The 12,530-nt window shown below is 41.8% G+C and overlaps 1 protein-coding gene and 1 pseudogene across 1 annotated transcript in view; both read left to right on the top strand.

Moving 5' to 3' along the window:
• The window catches only part of PIGU (phosphatidylinositol glycan anchor biosynthesis class U), a 105,577-nt gene that overhangs the window by 40,989 nt on the left and 52,058 nt on the right, over positions 1 to 12,530 (top strand). The window lies entirely within an intron of this gene.
• On the top strand, positions 3,893 to 5,823 carry LOC112398597 (heat shock cognate 71 kDa protein pseudogene; annotated as a pseudogene).

Genomic DNA, 12,530 nt, shown 5'->3' with positions numbered 1-12,530 from the left:
CGGGTACAAAAAAAAAAAAAAAAAAAAAAAAAAAAATAATAAAAAAAAAGGATGGAGGTAAAGATCAGAAGATGCAAGAAATCTTTAAAAAAGACCTAGAAGAATTAAAGAACAAACAGAGATGAACAATACAATAACTGAAATGAAAAATACACTAGAAGGAATCAATAGCAGAACAACTGAGGCAGAAGAACAGATAAGTGACCTGTAAGACAAAATGGTGGAAATCACTCCTATGGAACAGAATAAAGAAAAAAGACTGAAAAGAAATGAAGACAGCCTAAGAGACCTCTGGGACAACATTAAACGCAACAGCATTCGCCTTATAGGGGTTCGAGAAGGAGAACAGAGAGAGAAAGGACCTGAGAGAATATTTGAAGAGACTATAGTCGAAAACTTCCCTAACATGGGAAAGGAAATACCCACCCAAGTCCAGGAAGTGCAGAGAGTCCCAGGCAGGATAAACCCGAGAAGAAATACGCTGAGACACATAGTAATCAAGTTGAGAAAAATTAAAGACAAAGAAACATTATTAAAAGCAACAAGGGAAAAATGACAACATACAATGGAACTCCCATAAGGTTAACAGCTGATTTCTCAGCAGAAACTCTACAAGCCAGAAGGGAGTGGCACAATATATTTAAAGTGATGAAAGGGAAGAACCTACAAACAAGAATACTCTACCCAGCAAGGATTTCCTTCAGATTTGATGGAGAAATCAAAAGGTTTACAGACAAACAAAAGCTAAGAAAATTCACCACCAAACCAACTCTACAACAAATGCTAAAGGAACTTCTGTAAGTGGGAAACACAAGAGAAGAAAAGGGCCTACAGAGGGCTTCCCTGGTGGCGCAGTGGTTGAGAGTCCGCCTGCCGATGCAGGGGACATGGGTTCGTGCCCCAGTCCGGGAAGATCCCACATGCTGCGGAGCGGCTGGGCCCATGAGCCATGGCTGCTAAACCTGCGCGTATGGAGCCTGTGCTCCGCAACAGGAGAGGCCACAACAGGAGAGGCCCACGTACCACAAAAAAAAAAAAAAAGGGGGGCCTACAGAAACAAACCCAAAACAATTAAGAAAATGGTAACAGGAACATACATGTCAATAATTACCTTAAATGTGAATGGATTAAATGTTCCAACCAGAAGACACGGGCTGGCTGAATGGATACAAAAACAAGACCCATATATATGTTGTCTACAAGAGACCCACTTCAGACCTAGGGACACATACAGACTGAAAGTGAGGGGATGGAAAAAGATATTCCATGCAAGTGGAAATCAAAAGAAAGCTGGAGTGGCAATACTCTTATCAGATAGAATAGACTTTAAAATAAAGAATGTTACAAGAGACAAGGAAGGATACTACATAATGATCAAGGGATCAGTCCAAGAACAAGGGCTTACCTGGTGGTGCAGTGGTTAGGAATATGCCTGCCAGTGCAGGGGACACGGGTTCAGACCCTGGTCCAGGAAGGTCCCATGTGCCACAGAGCAGTGAAGTCCGTGAGCCACAACTACTAAGCCTGCACTCTATTGCCTGCGAGCCACAACTACTGAAGCTCGTGCACCTAGAGCCCATGCTCCACAACGAGAGAAACCACTGCAGTGAGAAGCCCGTGCACTGCAAGGAAGAGTAACCCCTGCTCACTGCAACTAGAGAAAGCCTGCATGCAGTAATGAAGACCCAACACAGCCAAAAATAAATAATAAATTTATAAAAAATATACAAGAAGAAGATATAACAATTATAAATATATATGCACCCAACACAGGAGCACCTCAATACATAAGGCAAATGCTAACAGCTATAAAAGAGGAAATCAACAGTAACACAATAGTTACTGTTGTAATTATCATAATAGTGGGGGGCTTTAGCACTTCACTTACACCAATGGACAGATCGTTCAGACAGAAAATTAATAAGGAAACATAAGCTTTAAATGACACAATAGACCAGATAGATTTAACTGATATTTATAGGACATTCCATCCAAAAACAGCAGATTACACTTTCTTCTCAAGTGCACATGGAACATTCTCCAGGATACATCACATCTTGGGTCACAAATCAAGCCTCAATAAATTTAAGAAAATTGAAATCATATCAAGCATCTTTTCTAACCACAATGCTATGGTTTATTAGAAATAAATTACAGGGAAAAAAACATAAAAAACACAAACACATGGAGGCTAAACAACACAGTACTAAATAACCAAGAGATCACTGAAGAAATCAAAGCGGAAATGAAAAAATACCTAGAGACTAATGACAATGAAAACACAACAATCCAAAACCTATGGGATGCAGCAAAAGCAGTTCTAAGAGGGAAGTTTATAGCAATACAATCCTACCTCAAGAAACAAGAAAAATCTCAAATAAACAATCTAACCTTACACCTAAGGGAACTAGAGAAAGAAGAACAAACAAAACCCAAAGTTAGCAGAAGGAAAGAAATCATAAAGATCAGAGCAGAAATAAATGATATAGAAACAAAACAATAGCAAAGATCAATAAAACTAAAAGCTGGTTCTTTGAGAAGAGAAACAAAATTGATAAACCATTAGCCAGACTCATCAAGAAAAAGAGGTTGAGGACTCAAATCAATAAAATTAGAAATGAAAAAGGAGAAGTTACAACAGACACCGCAGAAATACAAAGGCATCCTAAGAGACGACTACAAGCAACTCTATGCCAGTAAAATGGACAACATGGAAGAAATGGACAAATTCTTATAACCTTCCAAGACTGAATCGGGAAGAAATAGAAAATATGAACAGAACAATCACAAGTAATGAAATTGAAACTATGGTTAAAAATCTTCCAACAAACAAAAGCCCAGGACCAGATGGCTTCACAGGTGAATTCTATCAAACATTTAGAGAAGAGCTAACACCCGTCCTTCTCAAACTCTTCCCAAAAATTGCAGAGGAAGGAACACTCCCAAACTCATATTATGAGGCCACCATCACCCTGATACCAAAACCAGACAAAGATACTACAAAAAAAGAAAATTTCAGACCAATATCACTGATGAATATAGATGCAAAATCTTCAACAGAATACTAGCAAACAGAATCCAACAACACATTAAAAGGATCATATACCATGATCAAGTGGGATTCATCCCAGGGATTCAAGGATTCTTCAATATATGCAAGTCAATCAATGTGATACACCATATTAACAAATTGAAGAATAAAAACCATATGATCATCTCAATAGATGCAGAAAAAGCTTTTGACAAAATTCAACATCCATTTATGATAAAAACTCTGCAGAAAGGGCATAGAGGGAACCTACCTCAGCATAATAAAGGCCATATATGACAAACCCACTGCAAACATCATTCTCAATGATGAAAAACTGAAAGCATTTCCTCTAAGATCAGGAACAAGACCAGGGTGTCCACTCTAGCCACTCTTATTCAACATAGTTTTGGAAGTCCTAGCCACGGCAATCAGAGAAGAAGAAGAAATAAGAGGAATACAAATTGGAAAAGAAGAATTAAAACTGTCACTGTTTCAGATGAAATGATACTATACGTAGACAATCCTAAAGATGCCACTAGAAAACTACTAGAGCTAATCAATGAATTTGGTAAAGCCGCAGGATACAAAATTAATGCACAGAAATCTCTTGCATTCCTATACACTAACAACGAAAGATCAAAAAGAAAAATTAAAGTAACAATCCCATTCACTGTTGCAACAAAAAGAATAAAATACCTAGGAATAAACCTACCTAAGGAGGTAAAAAACCTGTACTCAGAAAACTATAAGACACTGATGAAAGAAATCAAAGAAGACACAATCAGGTCTCATTGAACATGGCAGCAGCTTTCCAGATTGCTGTTTTCTCCTCCAGTGGACCCGGACCTGCGCTCAGCAGCCATGTCTAAGGGACCTGCAGTTGGCATTGATCTTGCACCACCTATTCTTGTGTGGGTACTTCCAGCACGGAAAGGTGGAAATAATTGCCAGTGATCAGGGGAACCGAACTACCCCAAGCTATGTCGCCTTTACTGATACCAAATGATTGATTTATGACGCTGCAAAGAACCAAGTTGCAAGAATCCCACCAACATGGGTTTTGATGCCAAATGCCTTGTTGGACGAAGATTTGATGATCTGTTGTCCAGTCTGATATGAAGCATTGGCCCTTTATAGTGGTGAATGATGCAGGCAGGCCTAAGGTTCAAGTAGAATACAAGGGAGAGACAAAAATTTTCTATCCAGAGGAGGTGTCATCCATGGTTTTGACAAAGATGAAGGAAATAGCAGAAGCCCTACCTTGGGAAGACCGTTACTAATGCTGTTGTCACAGTACCTGCTTACTTTAATGATTCTCAGCGTCAGGCTGCCAAAGATGCTGGAACTATTGCTGGGCTCAATGTACTTAGAATCATCAACGAGCCAACTGCTGCTGCTGTTGCCTATGACTTAGACAAAAAGATTGGAGCAGAAAGAAATGTGCTGATCTTTGATTTAGGTGGTGGCACTTTTGTTGTGTCAGTCCTCACTATTGAGGATGGAATCTTTGAGGTGAAGTCTACAGCTGGAGATACCCACTTAGGTGGAGAAGACTTTGACAACTGGATGGTCAACCATTTTATTGCAGAGTTCAAGTGCAAGCACAAGAAGGGCATCGGTGAGAACAAGAAGGCTGTCCGTCGCCTTCGTATTGCTTGTGAGCATGCTAAGTGCACTCTCTCTTCCAGCACCCAGGCCACTATTGAGATTGATTCCCTCTATGAAGGAATCAACTTCTATACCTCAATTACCTGTGCCCGATTTGAAGAACTGAATGCTGACCTGTTCCATGGCACACTGGACCCTGTGGAGAAAGCCCTTCAGGATGCCAAGCTAGACAAGTCTCAGATCCATGATATTGTCCTGGTGGGTAGTTCAACCCGCATCCCCAAGAATCAGAAACTTCTACAGGACTTCTTCAGTGGGAAAGAACTGAATAAGAGCATCAACCCTGATGAGGCTGTTGCTTATGGTGCAGCTGTCCAGGCAGCCATTTTATCTGGAGACAAATCTGAAAATGTTCAAGACTTGCTGCTGTTGGATGTCACTCCTCTTTCCCTTGGAATTGAAACTGCTGGTGGAGTCATGACTGTCCTCAAGAGCAACACCACCATTCCCACCAAGCAGACGCAGACCTTCACAACCTACTTGGACAACCAGCCCCGTATTCATTCAGGTTTATGAAGGTGAGCGTGCCATGACCAAGGATAACAACCTGCTTGGCACATTTGAACTCACAGGCGTACCTCCTGCCCCCTGTGGTGTTCCTCAGATTGAAGTCACTTTTGATATTGATGCCAATGGCATCCTCAATGTCTGCTGTGCATAAGAGCACAGGAAAAGAGAACAAGATTACCATCACTAATGACAAGGGCTGTTTGAGCAAGGAAGACATTGAACGCATGGTTCAGGAAGCAGAGAAGTACAAAGCTGAAGATGAGAAGCAGCGGGATGAGTTGTCTTCGAAGAATTCTCTTGAATCCTGTGCTTTCAACATGAAAGCTACTGTTGACAATGAGAAACTTCAAGGCAAGATTAATGATGAGGACAAACAGAAGATTCTTGATAAGTGTAATGAAATAATCAACTGGCTTGATAAGAACCAGACTACAGAGAAAGAAGAATTTGAACATCAGCAGAAGGAGCTGGAAAAAGTCTGCAACCCCATCATTACCAAGCTGTACCAGAGCTCAGGAGGAATGCCAGGAGGAATGCCCGGGGGCTTCCCTGGTGGTGGAGCTCCTCCATCTGCTGGTGCCTCCTCTGGGCCCACCATTGAAGAGGTTGATTAAGCCAACCTAGCATAGATTTAGCATTGTTCCACAAAACATTGAAGACCCAAATTTGTAGCAAATTCCATGGCAGTTTTAAAGTTGAGCTGCTGTAATAAACTCGGCATTCTTGATACTTGAACGTGGAATATGTGCACAGGGAAAGGAAATAACACTGCACTTAAAAGCACTGTATTGTAAGTGGAAAATGCAATGTCAAATAAAACGGTATTTAAAATTGGCACCATAAAAATTAAAAAACTAAAAACAGAATTACCATATGACCCAGCAATCCTACTACTGGGCATATACCCAGAGAAAAATATAATTCAAAAAGACACATGCACCCCAATGTTCATTGCAGCACTATTTACAATAGGCAAGTCATGGAAGCAACTTAAATGCCCATCGACAGATGAATGGATAAAGAAGATGTGGTACATATATACAATGGTATATTGCCATAAAAAGGAATAAAATTGGGTCATTTGTAGAGATGTAGATGGACTTACAGACTGTCATTCAGAGTGAAGTAAGTCAGAAAGAGAAAAACAAATATCATATATTAACACATATATGTGGAACCTAGAAAAATGGTACAGATGAACCGGTTTGCAAGGCAGAAATAGAGACACAGATGTAGAGAACAAATGTATGGACACAAAGGGTGGAAAGCAGGTGGTGGTGGGATGAATTAGGAGATTGGGATTGACATATATACACTAATATGTACAAAATAGATAACTAATAAGAATGTGCTGTATAAAATAAAATAAAAGATCCCTCAGGATTGACAGGGTCTTCCTGAGCTTTCTGGTTTTTTTGTTTATTTTTTAATTTATCTATTTAATTTATTTATTTTTGGCTGCGTTGGGTCTTCGTTGCTGTGCGCGGGCTTTCTCTAGTTACGATGAGCAGGGACTACTCTTAAGTGCGGTGCGCGGGCTTCAGTAGTTTTGGCACATGGGCTCAGTAGTTGTGACACGTGGGCCCTAGAGCGCAGGCTCTTTAGTTGTGGCTCATGGGCTTAGTTGCTCCGCGACATGTGGGATTTTTCTGGACCAGGGGGCTCAAACCCATGTCCGCTGCATTGGCAGGTAGATTCTTAAGCACTGTGCCACCAGGGAAGCCCCTTCCTGAGCTTTCTGGAGAAAACTGGGAGAAAGTTAAAATGAGAGGTTCTCTTCCTGGAGCCCAGCCCTGGAAGAACATGGCAGAGTAATGAACCTGAGCTCTGATGAGCCCATCACTTCTATATGAGGTTCCTTTGCGATAAATGAGGCCTTACCCATGAAGAGGGTCTTAGAGGACCCAAAGGCCCAAGGACCCTAGGACGAAGCAGCCTGAGGTTTTGTCAGATCAACCCAAAACCTGCTGGTTCTAGTTACCTGTGCTGTAGCCTCAGGCAAATCACAGCCTCTAGAGCTTCAGTTTGATTCCAGAGATAAGACCTGCCTCATGGATTAGTAGAGGAATAAATGAGAAACACAGAATGCTTAGCATGATTCCTTAGCAAAACCCGCTCCACAAATAGTTGCTCTGCTTGTTGTGATTTTTATGGTACAGCCATAGATTGAGAATCAAGAAGGTAGCATAGTGCTGCAGTTACAGATTGGGGGCTCTGGAATGAGACTGTCTGGTTTCAAATTCTATCACCATTCACTGGTTTTGTGACCCTGAGCAAATAAAGTCTCTGTCCTTCAGTTTACTTATCTGTGAAATGAGGATAGTAATTTTATCCGCTCCATGGAGTTACTGGAAGGACTAAATGACTTAATACATGTAAAATGCTTATAGTCGTGGCTGGAACAGAGTATGTGCTCAGAGAATTGTCATCATCATCATCACTGATGTGGATGGACTACTCTGAGAATGACTGTGCTGTTGAAAGAACATTTGGCAAGGAGTATAGAACACTGGGCCAGGCCCTAGCCCCTCCTCCTGCCCAGTAGTCTTGCTTGCTCTCAGGCCCTAGTGCAACTTCCTCTTCTGAGTGTCCTGGGAGACCTCAGCCCTTTTGACCACATTCCTGTCTGTCCTACTGCCAGTTCTGGTACAGGTCACTGTCTGTGACCCAGTCTCTGCTCATTCTACTTGAATTCCTTATCTTGAACCAGTTTCCATAGCTCCACCTCATCTACATTCCTCCTCTGTCCTGTAGCTCTGCCACCCACCCAGGCCCAAGTCACTTCAGGGTGCAGTCCCTGGAGGCAGAGTGTTACCCCAGGTCTTGCCCAGCTTGTGGCCGCCATGCTGACACCAAAAAAGAGTTGGAAGACATATTCAAAGCTAGATTGGATAGATAATGAAATTCCCTGTTACTGTAGCCAGTGCACATATACATTTGACGGATTTACTTTAGTATTCTTATGATAAGGCCAAAGACTAGAGCTTGTACAGGAAATCTAGTGACTGGGTATCTGGGCCATTCTAGCAGGTAAATGGTAGATTATATCTTTTTTTGGTAAAATTCACAGTCTTCTTGGTATAGTTCCTCCTGTTTAGATGAGCAGGATGCCCTAGCTCTTGCCCAAATGAGGCTGCCACTTAAGACATTATTTGAGATGTCATGTCTAGGCTTGTAGACATGTGTTTGATTGACTGTGCAAGCTAAGCCTTCCCCGATGTGACCCCTACCTACCTGCTTGCTGAGACTTTTTAGATTATAACTTTTTTGTTGAAGTATAACACAAACAGAAAAGTGTACAAATCATTAGTGTACAATTCAATGAATTTTCACAAAATGATGAGTAACCAACGCTCACACTAAGAAACAGGGATGTTACCAACATCCACAAAAGCCCCTTTTTCACCCTCTTCCAGTCACTCCTTCCAACTCTGTTTTTGCCATGTTGAGCTAATTATAGTCTCTGCCCCTCCACCCCCAGCACACCATTCTTTCCCTCGCCTTCCTGCCTGTGCACATGCTCTTCCCTTGGACTGCCGGCCTCATCTACTCATTGTTCAAAACTCAGTTGTCAGCTTCCCCTGATGCGCTCCGAATACTTCCTTTGTACTTTCCTCCCATATTTTGTCATTGTTTACTGGGAGCTCCCTGAGGACAGAGACTGTCTGAATCACCAGTCTCCCGCACCCAGCACGGCTTGGCATAGGGCAGACACTCCAGAAATGTTGGCGTGTTGCATGGTTCATCTAAAATATCTGGACACCTTTTACTTTTTTCTTCCCTGACCCTGCCCCAAGCACATAGCCTCCTCCTGCCTTCCTAACCCATTCTTCTTGCCTCTTCTAGTTTTTAAAAAAACGTGTCAGCCCTGTCTGAGTCTCTTGTGTGCCTCCCCCTCACTTTTGCTCAGACTGTACATGTGCCCCATCCACACCTGCCCCAGCATCCCACACACCAGGCTCCTGACTGTTGCAGCACCACTTTTCTGCCCCCAGACCAGAGGCCTCAGCCATCCCATAGTTTACTCCACATTCTCTGTGCTGGCTCCCTACCACAAGTCCTCAACTGCTATGCTGCAGGCTCTGTTTTATTCAAGAGTCAGACTTATCTTGTGCTTTGCCCATGTTTCATTACTCTGTGTTTTTTGTTTCAATTATTTTAAAAAATATCTTTATTGGAGTATAATTGCTTTAAAATGTTGTGTTAGTTTCTGCTGTACAACAAAGTGAATCAGCTATATGTATACATATATCCCCATATCCCCTCCCTCTTGAGCCTCCCTCCTGCCCTCCCTATCCCACCTGTCTAGGTTGTCACAAAGTACTCTGTGTTTTATACTTCGTAAGTTTTCCTTCCTCAAGAACATTGGTTTCAACCAGAGTTATGATGGTGATCATTTCACAAGATGTACACGTAGCAAATCATTATGTGTACACCTGAAACTTAAATAACGTTATGTGTCAGTTATATCTCAATTTTTAAAAAAAGAACATTGGTTTCCTACTTGGATTTTTAAAAAGTATTTCACATGTATCACTGAATGATATTCATTCATTCATTCATCATGTGTGCCAGGCACTGTGGTAGGTGCTAGAGATTCTAAGTTGAGAGGTTTATTGCCTTTGAGAAACTCACAGACAAATGGGGAGAGAGAGGAACATTAGCAAATTATTAGAAGACAGTGTCAGTATTGAATGAGAGCATTGAATGAATTAAGAAAATGGGCACTAGAATCAGCTCAGTGATCCCATTACTTAATGTGATACGTTACTTAGCCCTTCTGTTTCTGTGCCTTGGTTTCTTCACCTATAGAGCTTTCACATACAGAGGATAGGTGCCTGGCACCTAGTAAGTGATCAATAAATGTTAACTATAATCTACTATTATTAGCTTCTCTGCTTAGGCCTCATAGAGGAAATAACATTTCACTGGTCACTGAAGGATGGGTCTCTACTAGAAGGAGGGCAGGAAAGGACAGCTAAGAATAGCCTGATAACAGACACAGAGGAATGAAAACGCATGATGATTTCAGAAATTGGGGAATGATCCAGTGTAGCTGGAGGACAGAGGATGTGTAGGAGATGGTGAGAGATGAAGCTGGATAAATAAGACCAAGATAGTGAAGGGTCTTGTTTGCTGCTGGAGTTTGGACATAATCTGATAGATGAAATAGAACCCTCAGAAGAAGTCTTTAAAGAGGGGCTTGAATCAATCTAAACTGTCTTTTTTTTTTTTTTTTAGTAAAGTTTTATTCACATACAGCTTGCACATTTGTTTACATGTTGTTTGTGGCTGCTTTTGCACAAGGGCAGAGTGAGTAGTTTAAACTGTGTTTTAGAAGGATCCTTCCAGCACATCTGTGGAGGATGGATTGGATGGGAGGGAGGCGGGGAGACCATTGAGGAGGAGAAGGAAGGGGCTGCTGAAAACTCCTGGTGAGAAACGGTGAGAGTGAGAACTGCAGTGATGGATGTTCCAGAGGTGGGTCAACAGGGCATGGTGACTAGTGGAAGGCGTGTGAGAGTGGGAGGGGCGTTGAATAGCTGAGGTGTCTGGGCAGATGCTGATGCCACTTACTGGTAGACTAGCAGAAGGAACAGATTTTTCCCTCCTAATGATTTCATTCAAGGAAGGAAGCCTGCTTCTTCCTGATCTTGGGAGCAAGTATTCTAAAACTCACAAGTCCATTTTTTAGCTAGGAGCTGTTTCTTCTCTCTTGGACCTTATAAATGGTTAGCTGCTCCAGACAAGTAATTACTGATCTCAGGCAATTAGGGCAGGAAGTGGCTGTGTTTATTTCACTCCCTGGTGTCTCCTGGGGGAGAGAGAGGTGAAAGTCATGTGTTTGTTTCTACCACATTTGTAAGAATGGATGGAACTGGAACATTATCCTTCCTCTGTTAACAGACACATGGGCCTCTTCTCACTCCCATCACCACCAATCTCTGTAGAAAACAGTGTTAAATTTAAAAGTTTTTCCAGCTTTTCCCCTCTCTTTGCTGGTTTCCCCCAAAATATCGTTCAACTTTTTGGCCCAGTCAAGGAATTCTGAGTCCACCCTAGCTGTTGGACTCAGAATAGCACCTTTCCCACCACTGCCATCTCCCTGTCTCAGAGTTGACCTAGTTCTGGTTCGAGGTGTGTGGGGACCTCTGCTGTTAGCACAGCTTGGCTGGGCATGATCTGTCCCTGCTCAGTCATATTTACAAGTACCCTGAATACAGAACATCATGTTGGCACTAACCAACGTGATGAAATAGCCCATCCCATGGAGTTCTGTCCTTGGTCTTTTACTTCCAGCTTCCTCCTTTCTCTGCCTTCCTTCCACTTTCTTTCAACCAGGAATTGTTTCTAGCTGGTGAGTTTCCTTGGTTTGAGGGATGGAGGACTCAAAGTTCTTTTCTCTCCACTTACTCTTCTATGAAGTAGTCACATTCATAACCCTCCCTCTTCCAGGGTGGCTCTTAGATGTTTCAAGTACAGATCTTCCTTGACTTATGATGGGGTTCTGTCCCAGTAAACCCCTTGTAGGTTGAAAATATCCTAAGTTAGAACTATATTGAATACACCTCACCTACTGAACATCAGAGCTTAGCTTAGCCTAGCCTACCTTAAATGTGCCCAGAACACTTACATTAGCCTACAGTTGGGCAAAATCATCTAATACAAAGCCTATTTTATAATAAAGTGCTGAATATTTCGTGTAATTTATTAAATCTGTACTAAGAGTGAAAAACAGAATAGTTATATGGGTACAGAATGGTTGTAAGTGTATCAATTGTTTAACCTCGTGATCGAGTGGCTGACTGCAAGCTGCGGCTGCAGCTGCCCAGCATCACGAGAGAATATGTACTGCATACCGCTAGCTTGGGGAAAAAAATGAAAATTCAAAATTAGAAGTATGGTTTCTACTGAATGCATGTTGCTTTTGCACCATCATCAAATCTAAAAATCGTTAAGTCAAACCACTGTATATACACCACTTTGATGGGCAAAAAAGTCCTATGGAACATCTGCTTCTGTTTGTCTCGGGAGCTGGGTTGGGAGAGGGTAAAATTCCCTGGACTGCGTGGAGTGAATAATTCCTTCTTTTATGAAACACTATTGAGAAGATGTCTATTGTTTTCAGTAAAAGTTGACCCCACACTAATAAGAGTGACCATGAGCACTGTTACTTGATGAAATATTATCATTATAGATACCAGCCTTGGACCATCAATTGAACTCTACTGATTTCTGGTCCACTCTAAAATCTCTGTTGTAAACTGGGTTTCTCTAGCCTTGATTTTAGGGTATTCTGTTGTCTTAAACCATCTGAAAG

This window comes from Neophocaena asiaeorientalis, unplaced genomic scaffold (assembly GCF_003031525.2).
Source record: "Neophocaena asiaeorientalis asiaeorientalis breed wild unplaced genomic scaffold, Neophocaena_asiaeorientalis_V1.1 scaffold82, whole genome shotgun sequence".
Lineage (NCBI taxonomy): Eukaryota > Metazoa > Chordata > Mammalia > Artiodactyla > Phocoenidae > Neophocaena > Neophocaena asiaeorientalis.
The sequence above is the reverse complement of the archived record's forward strand: the minus strand, read 5'-3'. Positions and strand labels throughout refer to the sequence as shown.